Source organism: Heteronotia binoei, chromosome 4, assembly GCF_032191835.1.
Source record: "Heteronotia binoei isolate CCM8104 ecotype False Entrance Well chromosome 4, APGP_CSIRO_Hbin_v1, whole genome shotgun sequence".
Classification (NCBI taxonomy): domain Eukaryota; kingdom Metazoa; phylum Chordata; class Lepidosauria; order Squamata; family Gekkonidae; genus Heteronotia; species Heteronotia binoei.
This window is the reverse complement of record NC_083226.1, coordinates 7,306,572-7,330,829: the sequence shown is the minus strand read 5'-3', so window position 1 is coordinate 7,330,829 and position 24,258 is coordinate 7,306,572. Positions and strand designations below refer to the sequence as shown.

At 49.3% G+C, this 24,258-nt stretch overlaps 1 protein-coding gene across 1 annotated transcript in view; it reads right to left on the bottom strand.

Annotated features, from left to right (window-relative positions):
* RIMKLB (ribosomal modification protein rimK like family member B) overlaps positions 1-10,501 on the bottom strand; it is a 74,575-nt gene extending 64,074 nt beyond the window's left edge. Inside the window, exon 1 of the mRNA XM_060236731.1 lies at positions 10,248-10,501. The gene's annotated coding sequence lies outside the window, so the exon portion shown is untranslated. The remainder of the gene's footprint in view (positions 1-10,247) is intronic.
* Between the last annotated feature and the right edge of the window lie 13,757 nt (positions 10,502-24,258).

Here is a 24,258-nt window from a genome sequence, read left to right as displayed (position 1 = left end):
ACAGACTCTCCCTCCATTATGACTCAGAGATGTTGAATTCATTGAGACAGCGTCAATAGATTTTTTTTTCCTGGTCCAGCATAAACCAGAACACACACAACTATGGTGAAAGGGTTGCAGCCTCTCTGACTGCCTTGTTCGGAGCCAGTTTGGGGTAGTGGTTAAGTGCGTGGACTCTTATCTGGGAGAACCGGGTTTGATTCCCCACTCCTCCACTTGCAGCTGCTGGAATGGCCTTGGGCCAGCCGGAGCTCTCTTATCTGGGAGAACCGGGTTTGATTCCCCACTCCTCCACTTGCACCTGCTAGCATGGCCTTGGGTCAACCATAGTTCTCTTATCTGGGAGAACCGGGTTTGATTCCCCATTCCTCCACTTGCAGCTGCTGGAATGGCCTTGGGCCAGCCGGAGCTCTCTTATCTGGGAGAACCGGGTTTGATTCCCCACTCCTCCACTTGCACCTGCTAGCATGGCCTTGGGTCAACCATAGTTCTCTTATCTGGGAGAATCGGGTTTGATTCCCCACTCCTCCACTTGCAGCTGCTGGAATGGACTTGGGTCAGCCAGAGCTCTCTTATCTGGGAGAACCGGGTTTGATTCCCCACTCCTCCACTTGCAGCTGCTGGAATGGCCTTGGGTCAGCCATAGCTCTCTTATCTGGAAGAACCAGGTTTGATTCCCCACTCCTCCACTTGCACCTGCTGGAATGGCCTTGGGTCAGCCAGAGCTCTCTTATCTGGGAGAACTGGGTTTGATTCCCCACTCCTCCACTTGCAGCTGCTGGAATGGCCTTGGGCCAGCCGGAGCTCTCTTATCTGGGAGAACCGGGTTTGATTCCCCACTCCTCCACTTACACCTGCTAGCATGGCCTTGGGTCAACCATAGTTCTCTTATCTGGGAGAATCGGGTTTGATTCCCCACTCCTCCACTTGCAGCTGCTGGAATGGACTTGGGTCAGCCAGAGCTCTCTTATCTGGGAGAACCGGGTTTGATTCCCCACTCCTCCACTTACAGCTGCTGGAATGGCCTTGGGTCAGCCAGAGCTCTGGCAGAGGTTGTCCTTGAAAGGGCAGCTGCTGTGAGAGCCCTCTCCAGCCCCACCCACCCCACAGGGTGTCTGTTGTGGGGGGAGAAGATATAGGAGATTGTGAGCCGCTCTGAGTCTCTGATTCAGAGAGAAGGGCAGGGTATAAATCTGCAGTCTTCTTCTTCTGGATGGTGACAGCAGAAGGGAACCATCCAAGCAGATACATTGAAGCTACTATAGTAACCATCAACTGGGTACAGACCCTCAGGGGAGAGGCTAGGCCAAGTGACAGAGCCCTGAATTTGATGTGTATTTCCTGGTGGAAGAATCTGAGGAAATTTGAATGAGATGGTGCAACTGGAATGTGAAAATGTGCTTCTAATAGGTCCTCCCTGAGCCAAGAGATCCGTAAGATTTCAGCACCCCCATTCAAATTCTATGATATCTTAAGTATCTGTTTACATTTTTAAGATACAGTATTGCTCACCAGCCTCCATCCTGTGACTGTGAAGCATGCTGATACATCCCTGTATTTTTTTCCCTGCAATAGTATAAGGTCTGTTGCTTATTTATTTATCTATATTTATTTATATTTCGATTTATATCCCACCCTTCCCACCGAGGTGGCTCAGGGCGGCTCACAACACATAAAAATTTAACATAGGGTTTAGCTTTTAAAACATCAATTAACATCATTTTAAAACAATAAGTTAATAAAACATAAACATAAAACCAGCGGTCTATCAGAATGCCCCTACCACCATCCGAAATTCCCAGTGTCGGTTAGTTGTAAGCCAGCCGGAAGAGGGCCGTCTTGCTTGAGGAGGAGGAGGAGGAGGAGGAGGAGGAGGAGGAGGAGAAGGAGGAGAAGAAGAAGAAGAAGAAGAAGAAGAAGAAGAAGAAGAAGAAGAAGAAGAAGAAGAAGAAGAAGAAGAAGAAGAAGAAGAAGAAGAATTGCAGATTTATATCCCGCCCTTCTCCCTGAATCAGAGACTCAGAGTGGCTTACAATCTCCTTTATCTTCTCCCCTCACAACAGACACCCTGTGAGGTGGGTGGGGCTGGAGAGGGCTCTCACAGCAGCTGCCCTTTCAAGGACAACCTCTGCCAGAGCTATGGCTGACCCAAGGCCATTCCAGCAGGTGCAAGTGGAGGAGTGGGGAATCAAACCCGGTTCTCCCAGATAAGAGTCCGCACACTTAACCACTACACCAAACTGGTGGGTTGAGCATCCATGGATGCCTGGTTACTTGAGATGATGTGGGGGACCATCACAAGAGCAAGTGGAGCAAGTACAGCCACGTGTGTTGAAAACAACTGTGGCTGCCCTGTAGAATCAGTTCCATGAATAGTAGCCACTACCTTCACAGGATCTTCCGGGGGGGGGGGGGGGGGAGCTGCTTAAGACTGGGCTTAGTGGAAGACACAAGTATGAATCAGAGATGTTCTAACATATTTTTGAACTCGAGGGATGGTTTTTGCGAACCAAAAGGCTGAAGAGGGAAATGTTTTGTGCGCTGTTCATCACTACAAGTAGAAGAGGGAATAAAGACATCATTCAGATTATTACCCTTCTAGGAGCCCATTTCTCATGAAGTGGGAGTTGGTAAGGATGTTTTCGGGTAAGGCGTCCACCACCCAGCATCTTAGGCATGGATGACTGCAGCAGCCATAGTTTCAGACATGAACATCAGCTCCAGATTGGAATCTGCATTAAGATAGCTGCTCTCTACAGCTTCCGATTGTATTCTCCTAGCTGTGGCTGGAATATTGCTCAGTACCTCGCATGTCCCCGTCACAGACACTCATTCCGATTCCCCACTAGCCTTATGATGCTCTCACACTCCTCTTCTCCGAGAGACTTCTGTCCGATTTCACACTATCTGCCCCGGGGCTGCAACTAGCGTCGCCTTTTTCGTGCGGCAAACAGAAACTGGTTTTTAGAGGATCTTGTTTGCTGTGCGAAGGAGACAGAGCGAGTTGCGGCCTCGGGGCAGCTTGGGAGAAATCCGACAGAAGCTCCACCGAGAAGAGGAGAGAGCGAGGTAAAGCTAGCGGGAAATTGGTTTCATTCCTTACAGCCTACTTCATCTCTTAAATATCCTTCCCTGACTTACAGAACCACCATACTGACACACTGGTCAAGTGAAGCTGAATCAAACACGCTACTGGGAAAACAATACTACCTTTTAACATTGCAATGTTAAAACTGGGAGGCGGGGTGACACCACTCCTCTTTGATTGCCTCCAAAAATAATTTAGAATAATTAAAAAAAAAACCCGTAGTCCTTTATCTCTTGCAAATATCTTCCTGGTCCTTTTAGGAGTTTTCTGGGATCACCATTTTTCACGGTTCTTCTCTTAAGTTTTGACTTTCTCATTGCTTTTAAATGGATATGATCTCCCTGATGAAATAAACACCAGGCAGGTCTTGTGCTGGCAGCTCTCCCTCAGGTAATTTCCTCTCTTCCCAGCCTAAGAAACTCTCCAAATCAAAAAGCAATTAACCCACTTTTGATCAGCATCACATGCGTGATCTATATGATTTTGCCTTGAGAGGCCTTTCTAGTCGCTTTGGTCATCCAGGATGAGTTCGTTACCTCTGCTGGCCATGCAAGGCTCGCACAGCTGCTTCCAAAACCTTGGAGTTCCTTGTAGGAGGACTGCAAAGAGTGGCACTGGCTGAGGCCCTCTGAAACGTGAAGCCACACCCCCCCATGGGACCTGAAAGTGACTTTTTCCTGTCCTGCCTGAAGGTATTTACAGGGGAGGGTTTTATTGGGGGGGGGGGCGACATTCTACTTGTCTCCAGAAGTAACTGCCCTGCACTAAAGTGAGCCGACTGCTTGTCCCTTTGTAACACTCCAGCTGTGCTGGCACAAAAATCAACTGCTGATGCACCTCATAAGAACATAAGAGAAGCCATGTTGGATCAGGCCAACGGCCCATCAAGTCCAACACTCTGTGTCACACAGTGGCAAAAAATTTTATATACACACATACACTGTGGCTAATAGCCACTAATGGACCTGTGCTCCATATTTTTATCTAAACCCCTCTTGAAGGTGGCTATACTTGTGGCCGCCACCACCTCCTGTGGCAGTGAATTCCACATGTTAATCACCCTTTGGGTGAAGAAGTACTTCCTTTTATCCGTTTTAACCTTTCTGCTCAGCAATTTCATCGAATGCCCACGAGTTCTTGTATTGTGAGAAAGGGAGAAAAGTACTTCTTTCTCTACTTTCTCCATCCCATGCATTATCTTGTAAACCTCTATCATATCACCCCGCAGTCGACGTTTCTCCAAGCTAAAGAGTCCCAAGCGTTTCAACCTTTCTTCAAGGGAGCTCCTCAGCCTCAGGCGAGAGGAAAGCGCTAGATAAGTGAACAGACCACCCTGGAATAGGACCGCTTCTGATACCAGCTGTTAGGGCAACCCCCACATCTGGATCCCAGAAGGATTTCCTGAAGCTCCCCTGCTGAGGAGTGAAAAGCTTCTTGAGTTTTCTTCAGACTACACCATCGCAGTAACTGATGCCCAAACTCTGAAGTTTGTAAAAAGTTTTTAAGAAGTTAACAATGGTTTGCTTTAAGAAATCAACCATGTGAGGAAAAGGAAGGAGAGAAAGGCGGCCAAGAGAAAGGAGGCTAAAAAGCTGAAGTCGGTGCTGCTGTGAAGCAGAGCTCTTTGTTGAGAAAACAGCTGACAAAGGTAGAGGAGGATGTCTCCCACCAGCAGTCACGGGAAGCTGCACTTTCTCCATGACTCCTGATCCCGTGGAAGGAATCACCCCTCTGTCAAGGACGACCTCCAAGTGAGAAAGGGAGTTCTGCTCCCAATGTCATAGCACAATTAATTATCACAATCCTTTCACATGCTAAGGCTGCAATGCAATTATTTCTTTTACTCTACCATGGTTCTTAAGATGGTACACCAGCTGAAAGCTTTTCAAGGTATCAGGAGCTGCAACATTGGACAGCTGCATTTCTCCTTGGGAAAAAAAATCCCAGTTAATAGCCAAGACCTTGATGGAGGAAACTACATCATTTCCTGAAAAAAAAAAACACATTTAAGTAGGCTTGTATACCTCCTTAATTTGAAGCACAGAGCTAGATGTTTCTCCAAAAACGGTGGACCAAGATATTCATCTTGGATTCTGAAGTACTGCCCGCTCTGCAAAATATACACGTGCAAAACATTATACTGAAGCAGAAAGCACTTTGGGGACACAAAGCCATGAAAGCAAACCGCCCAAAAGCTTCATATAAAAAGAAGAAAAGAAGATACAGCAAAGGCAGGACATGGAATAAGAAGTCTACTGTGATTAAATTAAAAAATAAGAATGCTAAGTCTAACCACAGCCGCATTCATCACCTCAGAGTGGAGAAGCCATTCACAAGGTTTCCTACAAATCACTTAGCACCCGTTGTGCTGATATGAATGGCAGAGCCACACGGCTCTCAGAAAGTACCAGAACCAAAGTGCTACCGTAGATTACACTAAAGATGCCTACTTGGGAACACACAGGTACTCATTGTCTACAGTTAGCACACTCAATAAAAAATGGTTAACTACAAATCATCCTCCTCACACTTCATTCACCCGCATTTCGAAATGCCCTTCATGGGTAAAGCTCGAATTCATTTTAAATCCATGCTTCATACTTTGGAAATAGAGGACGTTATTCTGGATTAAGTATGAAGGTGGCATCTTGTTAACACATCGTTGCTATATGCGGTTTAAGTGTTCTAAGAGAAAATGGTTTCTGATAAAATAAAACCTGAAGCATGAAAAGCAAGTAACTGTGCCACAGACAAGTAAGCCTCTAAAAGTACGACTGCACTTGGCTTGACTGCTACCACAAATCAACAGCAGCACCCTAGAATTTTATTTTCTTGCCTTTTATTTTCTTTGCAAAGACAAACCTTGAGATGGTTTTTTCTATATGGACCCCCTTGCCCAGACTGTTCGAAGATTTGGCTGGGCTGTCACCCGTATGCAGATGACATCCAGCTCTATCTACTAATTGATGGCTGCCTGGACTCAGCCCGAAGAACTGGCTAGAGCACTGCAAGCTGTGGCTGGAGGAACACAGCTGGCTGAAACGGAATCCATCGAAGACAGAGGTCTTTGGCTGGGCCATGGGGGACTGGGAATGGGGATCAGGCATCTTTTGATGGGGCTCCGCTGGTGCCAACGTAGAAGGTTGAGCCTGGGAGTATTCCTGCGCGCCTCTCTGACTATGGAGGCCCAGCTCACTTCCGTTGCCAGATCTGCTTTTTTCCATATCAGGTGGGTCAGGGAGCTGGTCCCGTATCTCACCCCCCATGATCTGGCCACAGTGACCCATGTGATGTTCACTTCCAGGCTAGATTATTGTAACTCCCTCTACGTGGGGCTGCTTTTGGCTCTGACCTGGAAACTCCAGCTGCTGCAGAATGCAGCTGCACGGACGTTGACTTTGTTGCCTGTGCAGGTGTGGATCTGCCCTGTGCTATGCAAACTGCACTGGCTGCCTATCGAGTACCGGATCCATTTCAAGGTGCTGGTGCTTACCTTCAAAGCCCTATTGGGCCAGGGGCAAGCATACATTTGGGACTGCCTCTCCCTATATGAGCTCCACAAGTCCCTACGATCTGCAACTCAAGGTCTTCTGGTGGTTCCCGGCCCCAGAGACATCCGGCTTGCCTCAACGAGCGGAATGAGCTCCCCTTGGAGATTAGGCCTCTGCATGATCTATTATAGTTCCACAGGGCATGCAAACTGGAGCTCTTCCACTGGGCCTTTAATTGAGGAGGCGATGGCTGTCTTAATTTGGCCTCCCAGTTCCCCAGTCTGGTGACTGGATTAGCTACTGTGGCAGAGTCTTAAACTGGAAGCATGTTGTTTATGTCAAGTGCTGAAATTGTTTTATGCGTATTTTAAATTTAACTGTTTTTAATTGTTTTAAATTGTCGTAACCTGCCCTGAGCCTTATGCGAGGGCAGGACAGAAATAGAATGAAATAAAAATAAATAAAATAAAATATACACTGAATTATTTTAATGCTTTCAATATTATAGTCAATATCTACTATTTATGCTGCTAAGTCCTATTATGACCACATGAGACAGTTTGCATCCCAACACCATACCGTCTTTTCTTTACTACACTTTCCCCCCCTGCTATTTCATTTTTTTCCTACCACTCAGAGAGCAAAACTGAGATACACTTACAGAAACAGCATAAGGGAGGATAGTTTGAAGTGTGCTCTCTCTCTTTAATACTGGGTATACTTTAAAAGCTGTCGGTTTTAAATTTCATAATATACCAAACAGAAACATCTTGTACGCTAAGTTAAAATAGTGGTTTTATTTTGTTAAAGTTGTAAAATTCAGTAAAAATTCAGTTTTTGCGTGGGGGATTTTTGGAAATTTCACATCTTTCCTGAATTAAAAGATTTTCTAGATTATTATTGTGTAACTGCATGGGGGACAACAACCCAATCTGTGTGGCTCGTTAACTGATAATGAAGGGAGGAACTGCTGTTCTGATCCAGCTTTGATTATCTTCCTTTTTTCAGCTGCAGCATGGAAATCTGCTGCAAGCAACGTGATGGAACGCATTTCGCAAAAAGCTCGCTATGAAGCCATCCCACTGTAATTAGTCATGCAACTCCTCATCCCTTTACCTTCATGTACCATCACAACGGTCAAGATCCATTTGCTAATAAAAAATTTAAAGTGTCCATTTTTCTTTCAGGTAAAAATGACACTCTTTCCCCCTCACCTCTAAGGCCGTATGCAGTTTAGAAAACCTTACACCACTTAGTATGCTACCTAACTTACAGCATATGCCCTGTAGTTATGATATGTTTTCTTCACTGTCTATGGAAAGCATTGGAATACACGGGGGTGGGGGGGAGAGGCAACAGAATAATGCCAGTCTGATAAATGGACCAATCCTTCATTCCACATTCATCATCTGCTACCCAAACTAGTCCACTAATGGGCCAAAACAGCTATTCTGAGTGTTTCTCTCTTATATTTTATCACCTAAGGGGATCCTGAATAAATTGATATAAACCACTGTAAGACACTTTTGGAACACCCACCATTTTAACAGGACTGTGTATATTGGTGTAGGGGTAGGCCTGTATATAACAAAGTCCCCATTAGTGAAGGCTGGGCCAACTGTTAGGCTAGATAGGTAAATTGTAATCCTGCTGTGACACTACCCTCAAGAGTCACAATTTGTTGCCCCCCCCCCCCCCCCCGTGTAAATGAACAACCAGCCACACATACTGGGACAATGTAAGGAAACACGCTAAGGGAAACCCCTGAAGTAGTGGTGGGGAATGAGCCCATCCCAATGGCCGAAGCTTTTTGGGTAATGACCAGGTTTTGCCACTTCTCCCTTTTTATACTTTATCCAACAGCACTTCCAACGAACCACTCCTCTTGCATAGGGCTCCGCCACTTTTCCCAGCTTCTTTTCTTGATGCGAAAAGTAGAGTGTGACAGAAACCTAGAGAACCGTCTTCGTATTCTCTCCCTCCCTCTCAATATTCTGAAGACAGCCTACGCTGTCTGATCTCGTTTCTTTCGACTTCACAATACCACACCATTCCGATCTTGGGGCAGAAGCTGAAATAATTGAAACCAATGGTTTCAATAAGGTTTTCCCGCTTGACTTATTTCCTTAATGTACACCTCTTTCTTTACAGTGGGAACAGAAGAAGATGAAGATATTGGATTTATATCCCGCCCTCCACTCCGAAGAGTCTCAGAGCGTCCCACAATCTCCTTTACCTTCCTCCCCCACAACAGACACCCTGTGAGGTGGGTGGGGCTGGAGAGGGCTCTCACAGCAGCTGCCCTTTCAAGGACAACTCTGCAAGAGCTATGGCTGACCCAAGGCCATTCCAGCAGGTGCAAGTGGAGGAGTGGGGAATCAAACCAGATAAGAGTCGACACACTTAACCACAAAACAGCTTGCATCGTTCTCCTCTCCTCCTTTTGTTATCCTTACAACAACCCCCATAAGGAATAATAATAATAATAATAATAATAATAATAAATTTTTATTATACCCCACCCTCCCTGCCGAAGCAGGCTAAGGAAGATTAGGCTGATAGTGTATCACCAGTCCAAGGTCACCCAGTAAATTTACATGACAAGGTGGGGATTCAGACTTGGGTCTCCGAGTTCCTGGTATGATATTCCAACAACTACATTATGCCAACTCTCATAAAGCACCTAACTGCCTCATAAAGTTATGAACCATAAAACAGAGTAATTGCCCCAGGGTGCCATCATAATGTCACAACACACATCAGACAACCAAAAAGGCAGTGCAGATGCAAAAACATGGTTTAACAAAGAGGCCACCAGTCATGAAAGCATTTGTACAGAATCAGAATAAAACTGGATGGGCAATTGTCATGCAGAGAAGCTAATGCAGTACCTATATTCCAGACCACACCCCCGATGCTCTAAACCAGCCCAACCCTAAGCAGCTGATCTCCAATTATGTTTATCTCCTGAGGATTCTTCAGTTGTGTTTCTTAGAAGACATGAGAGTTTTGAGATCAAAGGACTACAAATGCAACCAGGCAGTTGTATAAGCTGTCTTTACTCTCAGCACACACACCCTATTATGCAAATAACCTTCTCTTGTGACTGTCAATTGCTCACTTCTTGGAAGATAGAAATATTGCCAGTCAATAGGCAAACTTCAGCTCCCTTTTATACTTGCGAATGACGCCACAGTCTGGGGAGAAAGAACTATTCCAGCAGCTGCAGAAACGTAAAATACTTCTCTTGCCCTTCACCCCTTTGCTTTCCCATTGTGCGCTTCCCTCCACAAGGGAAAACACCCAGCTGATATTCCCCCCCACCATGCCACTTATGCAACCCGCTCCCTCTGAAAGGGCTCAGCCTCCTTCTAGCAATGCCAAGTGGGAACCTATCGGTCTTTGCCTCGTAAGGCGACGAGGAAGTCACTCTCCACCCTGCCAGCCCGCATCCATTCTATTGTGTTCTCCTTTTCTGCACGTGCCAGCTGGTTCCAGATTTGCAGCATAAACCTGTAATCCTCAACAGTGAAAGCATCAGAGACACATGCCACATCCTCTAATGCTCATCAGACAGTCAGCGGCAGCCCTTACCCAGATCATGAGGCTGGGGAAAGGAAAGAGAATGGAGGGACTTGAATAAATGAACAATGGGAGCCATGACTTACCAGACACTTGGCAGTAGAAGAAGCAGCAGTACCAGGGGCTGTTGCTTCAATTCCTCTGCATGAGGAGAGGTCTCTCAAGGGCCTTCAGTGACCTCCCCTCCCCTTCTTCAGCACCCTCTTGGGAAACGACTGAGACCTCGGTGCCCTTCGGCTCCTGAAGAGTGGCTTGGTTGCAGAGCTGCCAAAACGAGGACAGGCGTCATGCGAACCGCATCCTCCGGGTACTCCAATGTGGGATGCCTAACTATGGCCCTGGAGACTAAAGTAAATGCGGGGGGGGGGGGGGAGGGAGTTAGTATTCCTGCCTCTTCCACAGAAGAGTGATGAGAAAATAATCAAAAGCATCTTGAGATCTATTAAGAGTTAAGCCTTCAAACTATGGATGGTTCCTTGTGTGCTTTCTGAGCCCCTAAAATGCTGCATCTGGGAACACCATGTCGAGGAAAAGAAAGAGATTCAGCAGTCAAATCACCAGGGTGATGCAGGGTGAATACCTTTTCAGAACCACCCATCTCATTCTAGTTACTTGACTGCCTTTCAGAAGAAAGAAACAGGGCTAGCCATTAGCTAAGACACAGGCAATGTAAACACACATCCAAAGAGTTCTTCCTCTCTTGCAGCAAACTTGCACTCTAAGTAAGCCATCTTAAGCACGACCAACTGCAAACGCACACAGACATCTTAAATGCGAACCAAACATACCCCGCCCCAATTTTATAACTCTCTTTTCTCTACAATAAGCAACCTAAAAAGTTGTGTGACCAATTCTGCACTAGACCTTTAATTCTGCTTTAGCCCTGTCCCCAAACCGACATTCTACCCTAGAATCAGTGACGCCAACTCTATGGCTCCATGATTCTATGATTTTATGGTAGAATGCCAGCTTGAGGACAGGGCTAAACCAGGATTAAAAGTCTAGTGCGGAATGGTGTGTGTCTTTAAAAGCACGGGAAAGCCACACATCGTTAGATCCCGACCAGTTCCGCACTACACCTCTAATCCTGGTTTAGCCCTGTCCCCAAACCGACATTCTACCCTAGAATCAGAGAAACCAACTCTATGGCTCCATGATTCTATGATTTTATGGTAGCATGCCAGTCTGAGGACAGGGCTAAACCAGGATTAAAGGTCTAGTGCGGAATTGGTGTGTGCCTTTCGAAGCACGGGAAAGCACACATCATTACATCCTGACCAGTTCCACACTAGACCTCTAATCCTGGTCCCCAAACTGACATTCTGCACTCAAATCATAGAGCCACAGAGCCGGTTTCTCTGATTCTCATATGGAACGTCAGTCTGGGGACAGGGCTGGACCAGGATTAGAGGTCTAGTGCGGAATTGGTGTGCGTCTTTCTAAGCACGGGAAAGCCACACATCATTACATCCCGACCAGTTCCACACTAGACCTCTAATCCTGGTCCAGCCCCTGTCCCCAGACTGACATTCTGTACGAGAATCAGAGAAACCAGCTGTATGGCTCTACGATTTGAGTGCAGAACGTCAGTGTGGGGACAGGACTGGACCAGGATTAGAGGTCTAGTGTGGAATTGGTGTGTGTCTATCGAAGCAGGGGAAAGCCACACATCGTTGCATCCCGACCAGTTCTGCACTAGACTTCTAATCCTAGTCTAGCCCTGGCCCCAAACTGACATTCTGCACTCAAATCATAGAGCTGGTTCTCTGATTCTCGAACAGAACGTCAATTTGGGGACAGGGCTAAACCAGGATTAGAGGTCTAGTGCGGAATTGGTGTGTGTCTATCGAAGCAGGGGAAAGCCACACATCGTTGCATCCCGACCAGTTCTGCACTAGACCTCTAATCCTAGTCTAGCTGTGGCCCCAAACTGAAATTCTGTGCTCAAACCATAGAGTCCCCCAAACTGACATTCTGCCATAAAATCATAGAATCATGGAGCCATAGAGCTGGTTTCTCTGATTCTCGTACAGAACGTCAGTGTGGGGACAGGGCTAAACCAGGATTAGAGGTCTAGTGCGGAACTGGTGTGTGTCTTTCGAAGCACGGGAAAGCAACACATCGTTGCATCCCAACCAGTTCTGCACTAGATCTCTAATCCTAGTCTAGCCGTGGCCCCAAACTGACATTCTGCACTCAAACCATAGAGTCCCCCAAACTGACATCCTGCCATAAAATCATGGAGCCACAGAGCTGGTTTCTCTGATTCTCGTACAGAACGTCAGTGTGGGGACACGGCTGGAGCAGGATTAGAGGTCTAGTGCAGAATCGGTGTGTGTCTTTCGAAGCAGGGGAAAGCCACACATCGTTGCATCCCGACCACTTCTGCAGCAGACCTCTAATCCTGGTCTAGCCCTGGTCCCAAACTGACATTCTGCACTCAAACCATAGAGCTGGTTTCTCTGATTCTCGTACAGAACGTCAGTGTGGGGACACGGCTGGAGCAGGATTAGAGGTCTAGTGCAGAATCGGTGTGTGTCTTTCGAAGCAGGGGAAAGCCACACATCGTTGCATCCCGACCACTTCTGCAGCAGACCTCTAATCCTGGTCTAGCCCTGGTCCCAAACTGACATTCTGCACTCAAACCATAGAGCTGGTTTCTCTGATTCTCGTACAGAACGTCAGTGTGGGGACACGGCTGGAGCAGGATTAGAGGTCTAGTGCGGAACGGGCCCCCCCTTTCCTTTATGCTGCCCCAACTCAGCCCCTGCAGGCGCGGGAGGGGAGGGGAGGCGCCCACAAGGCTATGCAGGACTTTTCTTTTGCGGGGGGGGGGGGGCAAGAAGGCGACGTCATTGTTAGAATTCAGACCCCCCCCCCGATCTCTCCAATTTGGCAGCGCCCCCTCCCTCCCCCCCCCCGCCCGGCGCGGGAGCAGCAGCAGCAGCAGCAGCCTGGGCCCAGACAAAGCCTCCCTCCTTCCCTCACTCACCTGGCTGCTCCTCAGCCCCGGGGGAGGCAGGGCGGCGCGCGACGAGGACCCCCCGAGCCGGCCCCCCCGCCACCCCGCCCGGAGGAGGAGGAGAGGAGGAGGAGGAGGAGGGACGGCGGTTGGGGGAGGCGGGAAAGAGAGAGGTGGACGGGGGCGGGGGAGGGGGGAAAAAGAGAAAGAATGGAGGCGCCCGGCAGCGAGGGGGAGCGCGCGCGCACACACGGCGGAGGGAAGGGGGTGTGGCGGGGAGGGGCGGGCGGGAGCGCGCGCGCACGTCGGGGCTCCTCGCTCCCTTCCTTTCCCCCCTCCCCTTTTTTTTTTCTCTCTCCCTCACGCAATCGGGTTGAAAGCGCGGGAAAGGCGCGTCGCTTTTTCTCTACTCGCCTCGCCTCGCCTCAGAAGGCGCGCGTGCGCACCAGCCTCCTTCTCGGGCGTCTCCCGCGGCGGGGGGAGGGGAGGGGAGGGGAGGGGAAGGCAACCGCCAACCGCCTGACTGGCTGGCTGACTGGCTGGGGTCGGGCGGGACGCGCCCGTGCGCGCCCCCGAGAGCTGAGGGGCTCGTGAGGCAGGAGCGTGGCGGCCAAGGGGGCTTCACTCCGCCTCCACGTGGCGACACAAAAAAGACACACACGGGGGTCTCATTGCGGGGGTGGCCCACGGCAGCTCTCCAGATGTTTTTTTTTGCCTACCACCCCCATCAGCCTCAGCTCTCCAGATGTTTTTGCCTACCACCCCCATCAGCCTCAGCTCTCCAGATGTTTTTTGCCTACCACCCCCCATCAGCCTCAGCTCTCCAGATGTTTTTTGCCTACCACCCCCATCAGCCTCAGCTCTCCAGATGTTTCTTGCCTACCACCCCCATCAGCCTCAGCTCTCCAGATGTTTCTTGCCTACCACCCCCATCAGCCTCAGCTCTCCAGATGTTTTTTGCCTACCACCCCCATCAGCCTCAGCTCTCCAGATGTTTTTTGCCTACCACCCCCATCAGCCTCAGCTCTCCAGATGTTTTTTCCTACCACCCCCATCAGCCCCAGCTCTCCAGATGTTTTTTGCCTACCACCCCCATCAGCCCCAGCTCTCCAGATGTTTTTTGCCTACCACCCCCATCAGCCCCAGCTCTCCAGATGTTTTTTGCCTACCACCCCCATCAGCCTCAGCTCTCCAGATGTTTTTTGCCTACCACCCCCATCAGCCTCAGCTCTCCAGATGTTTTTTGCCTACCACCCCCATCAGCCTCAGCTCTCCAGATGTTTCTTGCCTACCACCCCCATCAGCCTCAGCTCTCCAGATGTTTCTTGCCTACCACCCCCATCAGCCTCAGCTCTCCAGATGTTTTTTGCCTACCACCCCCATCAGCCTCAGCTCTCCAGATGTTTTTTGCCTACCACCCCCATCAGCCTCAGCTCTCCAGATGTTTTTTGCCTACCACCCCCATCAGCCTCAGCTCTCCAGATGTTTTTTGCCTACCACCCCCATCAGCCTCAGCTCTCCAGATGTTTTTTGCCTACCACCCCCATCAGCCTCAGCTCTCCAGATGTTTTTTGCCTACCACCCCCATCAGCCTCAGCTCTCCAGATGTTTTTTGCCTACCACCCCCATCAGCCCCAGCTCTCCAGATGTTTTTTGCCTACCACCCCCATCAGCTCCAGCTCTCCAGATGTTTTTGCCTACCACCCCCATCAGCCCCAGCTCTCCAGATGTTTTTTGCCTACCACCCCCATCAGCCTCAGCTCTCCAGATGTTTTTTGCCTACCACCCCCATCAGCCTCAGCTCTCCAGATGTTTTTTGCCTACCACCCCATCAGCCTCAGCTCTCCAGGTGTTTTTTGCCTACCACCCCATCAGCCTCAGCTCTCCAGATGTTTTTTGCCTACCACCCCATCAGCCTCAGCTCTCCAGATGTTTTTTGCCTACCACCCCCATCAGCCTCAGCTCTCCAGATGTTTTTGCCTACCACCCCCATCAGCCTCAGCTCTCCAGATGTTTTTGCCTACCACCCCCATCAGCCTCAGCTCTCCAGATGTTTCTTGCCTACCACCCCCATCAGCCTCAGCTCTCCAGATGTTTTTGCCTACCACCCCCATCAGCCTCAGCTCTCCAGATGTTTTTTGCCTACCACCCCATCAGCCTCAGCTCTCCAGATGTTTTTTGCCTACCACCCCCATCAGCCTCAGCTCTCCAGATGTTTTTTCCTACCACCCCATCAGCCTCAGCTCTCCAGATGTTTTTTGCCTACCACCCCCATCAGCCCTAGCTCTCCAGATGTTTTTTGCCTACCACCCCCATCAGCTCCAGCTCTCCAGATGTTTTTGCCTACCACCCCCATCAGCCCCAGCTCTCCAGATGTTTTTTGCCTACCACCCCCATCAGCCTCAGCTCTCCAGATGTTTTTTGCCTACCACCCCCATCAGCCTCAGCTCTCCAGATGTTTTTTTCCTACCACCCCCATCAGCCTCAGCTCTCCAGATGTTTTTTGCCTACCACCCCCATCAGCCTCAGCTCTCCAGATGTTTTTTGCCTACCACCCCCATCCGCCTCAGCTCTCCAGATGTTTTTTTGCCTACCACCCCCATCGGCCTCAGCTCTCCAGATGTTTCTTGCCTACCACCCCCATCAGCCTCAGCTCTCCAGATGTTTTTTTGCCTACCACCCCATCAGCCTCAGCTCTCCAGATGTTTTTTGCCTACCACCCCCATCAGCCTCAGCTCTCCAGATGTTTTTTTGCCTACCACCCCCATCAGCCCTAGCTCTCCAGATGTTTTTTGCCTACCACCCCCCATCAGCTCCAGCTCTCCAGATGTTTTTGCCTACCACCCCCATCAGCCCCAGCTCTCCAGATGTTTTTTGCCTACCACCCCCATCAGCCTCAGCTCTCCAGATGTTTTTTGCCTACCACCCCCATCAGCCTCAGCTCTCCAGATGTTTTTTGCCTACCACCCCATCAGCCTCAGCTCTCCAGATGTTTTTGCCTACCACCCCCATCAGCCTCAGCTCTCCAGATGTTTTTTGCCTACCACCCCCATCAGCCTCAGCTCTCCAGATGTTTTTTTCCTACCACCCCCATCAGCCTCAGCTCTCCAGATGTTTTTTGCCTACCACCCCCATCAGCCCCAGCTCTCCAGATGTTTTTTGCCTACCACCCCCATCAGCTCCAGCTCTCCAGATGTTTTCTGCCTACCACCCCCATCAGCCCCAGCTCTCCAGATGTTTTTTTGCCTACCACCCCCATCAGCCTCAGCTCTCCAGATGTTTTTTTGCCTACCACCCCCATCAGCCCCAGCTCTCCAGATGTTTTTTCCTACCACCCCCATCAGCCCCAGCTCTCCAGATGTTTTTTGCCTACCACCCCCATCAGCCCCAGCTCTCCAGATGTTTTTTGCCTACCACCCCCATCAGCCCCAGCTCTCCAGATGTTTTTTGCCTACCACCCCCATCAGCCTCAGCTCTCCAGATGTTTTTTGCCTACTAGCCTACACCCCCATCAGCCTCAGCTCTCCAGATGTTTTTTGCCTACCACCCCCATCAGCCCCAGCTCTCCAGATGTTTTTTGCCTACCACCCCCATCAGCCTCAGCTCTCCAGATGTTTTTTGCCTACCACTCCATCGGGCTGATGGGAGTGGTAGGCAAAAAAACATCTGGAGAGCTGCCGTGGGCCACCCCTGTAACAACGAAAAGCATCCCATACCAATAATACCAACATTTACCAACACAATAATACCGACACACAGTGATATCAACACCCCTCTAGGGTTGCCAATCCCCAGGGCGGGGCAGGGGATCCCCCGGTTTGGAGACCCTCCCCCTGCTTCAGGGTCGTCAGAAAGCAGGGGGAGGGGAGGGAAATGTCTGCTGGGAACTCTGTTATTCCCTAGGGAGATTTATTCCCATAGAAATCGTGGAGAATTGATCCACGGGTATGGGCTGGGCTCTGGGGAGGGGCTGTTTTTTGGGGTAGAGGCACCAAATTTTCTGTATAGCATCTAGTGCCTCTCCCCAAAATACCCCCCAAGTTTCAAAAAGATTGGACCAGGGGGTCAGTTCTATGAGCCCCAAATGAAGGTGCCTCTATCCATTATTTCCTATGGAGGAAGGAATTGAAAAGGTGTGCGGTCCCTTTAAATGTGGTGGCCAGAACTCCCTTTGGAGTTCAGTGACGCTTGTCACAGCCTTGATCTTGGCTCCACCCCAATGTCTCCTGGCTCCACCCCCAAAGTCCCCAGATATTTCTTGACTTGGACTTGGCAACCCTTGTTCCTGGCTCCACCCCAATGTCTCCTGGCTCCACCCCCAAAGTCTCCTGGCTCCACCCCCAAAGTCCCCAGATATTTCTTGACTTGGACTTGGCAACCCTACACCCCTCGTTAGTACAATGTTTCGCAGGGTGGGTAACTCTTGGCAGCAAATCTAGCAAGCGCACAAATCCTCAGAGGGAAATTGATTCCAACAATAAAAGGGCTTGTGCAAAAGAGTGCTTGTCTATAAAAATGATCGTATTCTCATTTGAAAGCCCATTTCCAGAAGACTCCGCAAGGTCGACCTCCCACGTTTCACATCCCTTTCTCAGAGGGGAGTCTGAAGTTCTTCCACAATGTCCACACCAGAAAAGTATTCAGGAGCTCCTACAAGCACACACAAATCCTTCCAAGGGTGTTGGCTGCTGATCTCCATCCCTTGGGAGGAACGAAATGGCTTGGCGCTCCATGGCATCGTATTTTTAAATTAATATTTAATGAAGCATAAATATTATTATTACAGGTTTTTTTCAAGGGACCAAACCAAACAACAGGGAGACAATATATATTTCAATATAGGGGATCATAAACCAGGAGTGGCCAAACTTACTTCATGTAAGAGCCACACAAAATAAACAGATGTCTGAGAGCCACAAGACATGAACATCAGATGTTTGAGGAGCCACAAGACAGGAAGGAAGGCAGGAAGGCAAATCGATGGAGAGAGGGAGGGAGAAGTGGAAAGAAAGCAACTTTAACTTTGGATGAATTCTCCCAAGTCCAAGCTGCCTGCTGGCTTGGCTTGGAGAAGTGATTTAAAGAGACAAATGCTTTCTCCAAGCCAGCCAATAGGTCACTGAGGGCTTTGAGAGCCACAGAGGGCTTTCCTGAGCCACAGTTAGGCCACCCCTGCCATGGCCATAGAAATCTCTCTCCAGGTCCTTCCCAATGAGGAGCTGTTAACACTGCATGGGCGGAGAGGAGGGAGCGTGCAGTGTGGTGCCCAAACCCAAAGGCATCTTTCGGCTGCTGCAAGAGGCACCATTAGACCTGTCAGCCTTGCGGCTTTGTGCGCCACTGGAGCCTCTGGCAGCTGCTGCCACCAAGTCACTTGTGCCTGCTGCAAGAGCCCTGCTGGCATCCTGCCCCTAGCCAAAGCCAATGAAACAAAGACAGCCACCCCTGAGTCAGGGAGAATCACCAGGGCAGAAAAACAGGAAAGGAATGCCCCGGGCACAGTAGAAGACGACGGCCTCTTCCTACCCAGGGCAAATCAGCAGTGCTTTCACACATACTGAATAATGCATTATCAATGCTATTTCGCATGTCTGCTGTGTTCGAAAAGGCAAGATCCACTTGCAAATAATCGCTAAAGTGCATTATTCAGCCACAGGCGTGGCCAAACTTACTTAATGTAAGAGCCACATAGAATAAATATCAGATGTCTGAGAGCCACAAGGAAGGAAGGAGGCAAATAGATGGGGGAGGAGGAAGAGAGAAGTGGAAAGAAAGCAACTTTAAGTTCATTCCAAGCCACCAGCTGGCTTGGCTTGGAGAAGTCATTTAAAGAGGCATGCCTTCTCCAAGCTGGCCAATGGGGCTTTGCAAGCCGCATGATATGTATGAAAGAGCCACATGTGGCTCCCGAGCCACAGTTTGGCCACCCTTGATTCAGCGGCTATGGAAGCAGTGCCAAACCCTGCAAAGCTGAGCTTTTTTGTGGGGGAGAGGTGCTCTGCCTGACAACTAAAACATACAGCCTTCCTCTCCCTTACAAGCACAGGAGAAAAGCTTAATTCTCTGAAGGGACGAGACCCATGACTCACCCAGTGTCGGGCATGGGATAATCCTGCCAGTCTAGCTTGAATGAAAACGGTGGATGGAAAGAGGTCAGCCTCCTCCCAGGTGGGCTGCCACCACTGTAGGCCTCATCTCAAGTTGGGGTTTCCAGGTCCAGCTCAGGAGATATCTGGGGACTTTGGGGGTGAGCCAGGAGCGAGGTTGTGCCAAGCACAACTGAACTCCAAAAGGTGTTCCCTCCATCATTTTTAAAGAGACTGGTGGTATGCTTTGACCAGCTGCAGAATCTGCTTCCTTGGAATTGCACAGCACGGGGCTTTCTCGCCAAGTGAGGTGGTTTGCCATTGCCTTCCTCTGCAATGTCTTTCTTGGTTTCCTTTCTGCGTACCAGCCCAGTTTAGCTTCCAATATCTGATAAGATCGGGCTATACCACACCGCCTCCCTTCCCCTTTCTTCACATCCCCTGGCTAAGAAACTTGCATAACGGGGCTGATTCCGAAATAAGTGTTAAAAGATTCCCCTGGCAGCCTGTCTTGCTGAAAACTTGGTTCCTGAACAGTACTCGTTAGGACAACGTGGGAATTGCTTCCCTGGCACAATATTAAGATGATGCAATTGGATAGCATGAGGCATCCAATAAACTATTCAATAGAGGCAGGATTGCAGAATTAGAAAACAATGCAAAAAGCACCAGACACGATAGAGCATAAATTATGCAGAACGCTGAATTACAGAAGTAGAAAACGACACGGTGAGAGGAAAAAGGCCTGACCTGTATAGCCCAAGCTAACCGGATCTTAGAAGTTAAGTGGAGTCGCTGGTTAAGTGGAGTCACTGGTTCAGAGACCACTAAGGAAGTCAAGGGCTGCTGCACAGAGAGAGGCAATGGCAAACCACCTCTGAAGTCTGCCTTGGAAACCCCATGGAATAGCCAGTTGCCATAACTCTGCTGCAACTTGACAGCAAACAAATAAAGAATCATACATACATACAATCAAGGGTCATTTTGTAGAAAAATAGGTGGTAGAGCTCATCCAGGGATTGTTATGCAGCTGCAACTACTATTCAATGGGCAAGGTAGGTAGGAGCAGAGCCGGTGCGTCTATTAGGCAACATTCGGCAGCTGCCTTGGGCACTGGCTCTGGGGGGGGCGGTGCATTGTTTCTGCTTCCTGAGGGGCCAGAGGAATCTTCTGGCCCTTCAGCAAGCAGAAAAAATGCAGTGCTTAACTCAAGAGCGCCCGGGACTGAAAGTTAAGCCCTGCATTTTTTCTGCTTGCTGAGGGGTCGGAGAAATCTTCCGACCCCTCAGCAAGCAGAAACAAGGGCATGATGACATCATCACGGTGCACACGCGATAATTATTTTTTGGGGGGGGGCGCACATCGGGGTTCTGCCTCAGGCGGCAGAAGCCCTGAGGAGGAGGGGGAACTATCAGAAAGGTTCAGAGCAGAAAGGTTAAAACGGATAAAAGGAAGTCCTTCTTCACCCAAAGGGTGATTAACATGTGGAATTCACTGCCACAGGAGGTGGTGGCAGCCACAAGCATAGCCACCTTCAAGAGGAGGTTAGATAAAAATATGGGCAGAGGTCCATCAGTGGCTATTAGCCACAGTGTGTGTGTGTGTGTGTGTGTTCAGAAGCTGCGCTCCTGTGAGGTCCTGCTGAATTCAAGGCCTGCAAACAATACACAATGGAATACACTAAGGTCCTGTTCCTTTAAAATGTTCTCCTGAAATGTTTTTACACAACCTGCAGAAAGACAGAACGTGAGAGCCATCCTGACTTCCACAAGGTGGGAGCTGCAGCTGAGGATAGATGTATACGGGCAGCTTTTGATCCTCCTCATTGACAGATCAGCACTTCCAGGGGGGGGGGGCGGCAACTTGATTAATATAAGAGCCACAGAATAAACTTCAGATGTTTGAGAGCTTCAAGACATGAACAAATATTACACTAACATCTTTATCAAAACTCTTAATACTTTCTTTGGACAGAAAGGTAAAAGACATATGTATGCAACAGGACCATGCTAGAAGGAGACTTTAAAAAACAAAACAAACGCTGGTAATAACAGGCCCCATAAACAAGTGAGGGAAATGATTTTGATGTCTGAGCTGAAGTGAAACCCAATGCGTAAGGGTTAACAGAGAAGAAGGAGTGAAACTTAGGAATGCTACATAGTATAGTGAAGTCTCTGTGTTAGACAGAGTTTGATACATCTCCAGGCCATCTTGGCAGCAAGAAAGAAAAGTGGGACCACTCAGCATGCTTAATAGCTTTATGCATATTCAGTTTCACGCCCAGCATAGGTAATTGCTTCGTTTGCAGGACATGGAATATATGTTGAAGGTAGGGGTTCATATTAAGGAGCTGATATGTAAATTGTGTGTGTAAGGCATACCGGAAAGTTGTAAACCTTGCTGTCTCATCCAATGAGACGGCAGGGGAGGGGCCTATCAGTCGGGATCAGGATAAATTGCATGATATTTTGTTAACGAGCAAGCTTGCCTGATGTATCGCTCCTTGCGAGAGCCAGTTTGGTGTAGTGGTTAAGTGTGTGGACTCTTATCTGGGAGAACCGGGTTTGATTCCCCACTCCTCCACTTGCACCTGCTGGAATGGCCTTGGGTCAGCCATAGCTCTGGCAGAGGTTGTCCTTGAAAGGGCAGCTGCTGGGAGAGCCCTCTCCAGCCCCACCCACCTGACAGGGTGTTTGTTGTGGGGGAGGAAGGTAAAGGAGATTGTGAGCTGCTCTGAGACTCTTCGGAGTGGAGGGCGGGATATAAATCCAATATCTTCATCTACCTCACAGGGTGTCTGTTGTGGGGGAGGAAGGGAAAGGAGATTGTGAGCCGCTCTGAGACTCTTCGGAGTGGAGGGCGGGATATAAATCCAATATCTTCATCTACCTCACAGGGTGTCTGTTGTGGGGGAGGAAGGGAAAGGAGATTGTGAGCCGCTCTGAGACTCTTCGGAGTGGAGGGCGGGATATAAATCCAATATCTTCATCTACCTCACAGGGTGTCTGTTGTGGGGGAGGAAGGGAAAGGAGATTGTGAGCCGCTCTGAGACTCTTCGGAGTGGAGGGCAGGATATAAATCCAATATCTTCTTCTTCTTCTTCTTCCTGCTGATATCAGGAAATCTATGAAATGGATCTACCTGACTGACTTCGTTTTTCTTTTGGAGGTTCAGGGGGAACCCGTTTATAACACAAGCACAGGGAAATGTTAGGAATGATCTTTTTTGCACCAGTGGGAGAAGGAAACACAGATGTGCCGTATAAATCCCTGACTGCAGTTTGCATCATCAAGCATCTCTCTTTGATAGGAAGGTCAGTAAATACAGCTCCTACCAGGTGCCAAGGGGGAACCCTGCAACACTCTCTTTAATTTTGTCCCTCCTTCCAGAGCCTTCAAACCTGCCTATTTCCCCCTCCTTCCCCACTTCACACATGGTAAAAACATTCACCTACTTATGGGTCAGTGCTCAAAGGCTGACTGAGGTCCCGATGCTAAGCACTCTTACTTGAGAGTAAGCTTGCACTAAGCTGCTCCTCAAACCTCTGTACAATATGTGTGAAAGAGCCACATGGGGCTCCCAAGTCATAGTTTGGCCACCCCTGGTATATAACAATAGGCGAGCCTTAAAGTCACCATGGCATAGAGTCACATAGCCACTACATGCATCAGGGTAAAGAGAACGGAGTTTGAGTCCAGTGGCACCTTTAAGATCAACGAAGTTTAATTCTGGGTATAAGCTTTCATGTGCGTGCACACTTCTTCACATGTCAGGGGTACGTAGGGTTGCCAAGTCCAATTCAAGAAACATCTGGGGACTTTGGGGGTGGAGCCAGGAGACTTTGGGGTGGAGCCAGGAGACATTGGGGTGGAGCCAGGAACAAGGGTTGCCAAGTCCAATTCAAGAAATATCTGGGGACTTTGGGGGTGGAGCCAGGAGACATTGGGGTGGAGCCAGGAGACATTGGGGGTGGAGCCAGGAGACATTGGGGTGGAGCCAGGAGACATTGGGGTGGAGCCAGGAACAAGGGTTGCCAAGTCCAATTCAAGAAATATCTGGGGACTTTGGGGTGGAGCCAGGAGACTTTGGGGGTGGAGCCAGGAGACATTGGGGTGGAGCCAGGAACAAGGGTTGCCAAGTCCAATTCAAGAAATATCTGGGGACTTTGGGGGTGGAGCCAGGAGACTTTGGGCGTGGAGCCAGGAGACTTTGGGGGTGGAGCCAGGAGACATTGGGGTGGAGCCAGGAACAAGAGTTGCCAAGTCCAATTCAAGAAATATCTGGGGACTTTGGGGGTGGAGCCAGGAGACATTGGGGTGGAGCCAGGAGACATTGGGGGTGGAGCCAGGAGACTTTGGGGGTGGAGCCAGGAGACATTGGGGTGGAGCCAGGAACAAGGGTTGCCAAGTCCAATTCAAGAAATATCTGGGGACTTTGGGGTGGAGCCAGGAGACTTTGGGGGTGGAGCCAGGAGACATTGGGGTGGAGCCAGGAACAAGGGTTGCCAAGTCCAATTCAAGAAATATCTGGGGACTTTGGGGGTGGAGCCAGGAGACTTTGGGGGTGGAGCCAGGAGACTTTGGGGGTGGAGCCAGGAGACATTGGGGTGGAGCCAGGAGCAAGGTTGTGACAAGCACAATTGAACTCCAAAGGCAGTTTTGGCCATCAAATTTCAAGGAACTGAAAACCTTTTAAACGCCTTCCTTCCATAGGAAATAATGAAAGATAGGGGCACCTTCTTTTGGGGCACATAGAATTGGACCCCCTGGTCCAATCTTTCTGAAACTTGTTGGGTATTTTTGGGGAGAGGCACCAGATGCTACGCTGCTAATTTGGGGCCTCTACCTCAAAAAACAGCCCCCCCCTGAGCTCCAGATATCCGTGGATCCATTCTCCATTATTTCCTATGCAGATATTTCCCTCCCCTCCCCCGCTTTCTGATGACCCTGAAGAGGGGGGAGGGCCTCCAAACCGGGGGATCCCCTGTCCCCACCTGGGGATTGGCAACCCTAAGGGTAAGTAGTATTTCATATTTTCTTTGTATTTACT